Raw genomic sequence first — 241 nt, forward strand, 5'->3', positions numbered from 1 at the left:
TACGCGTGCTCGCAAGTGCGCGCCGTGCTGCGCAGCGGATGCACAGGCACGGACACACACGGAACGCACACGGTACTGCGAGCGCTGCGTGCCCCCTCGCACTCGGCGCCGGACCGGGCTCGGCACGTCAACTGTTCCAGAGAATCGTTTGCGGCGAGGCGTGCGCCCACCTCCACGGTAACGGAAAGCAGTGCTGCTGGCGGGGTCGCGGTGCGACGGCGGTATCGAGCGAGAGAAAAGC

Source organism: Mustelus asterias, unplaced genomic scaffold (genome assembly GCF_964213995.1).
Source record: "Mustelus asterias unplaced genomic scaffold, sMusAst1.hap1.1 HAP1_SCAFFOLD_3053, whole genome shotgun sequence".
NCBI lineage: Eukaryota > Metazoa > Chordata > Chondrichthyes > Carcharhiniformes > Triakidae > Mustelus > Mustelus asterias.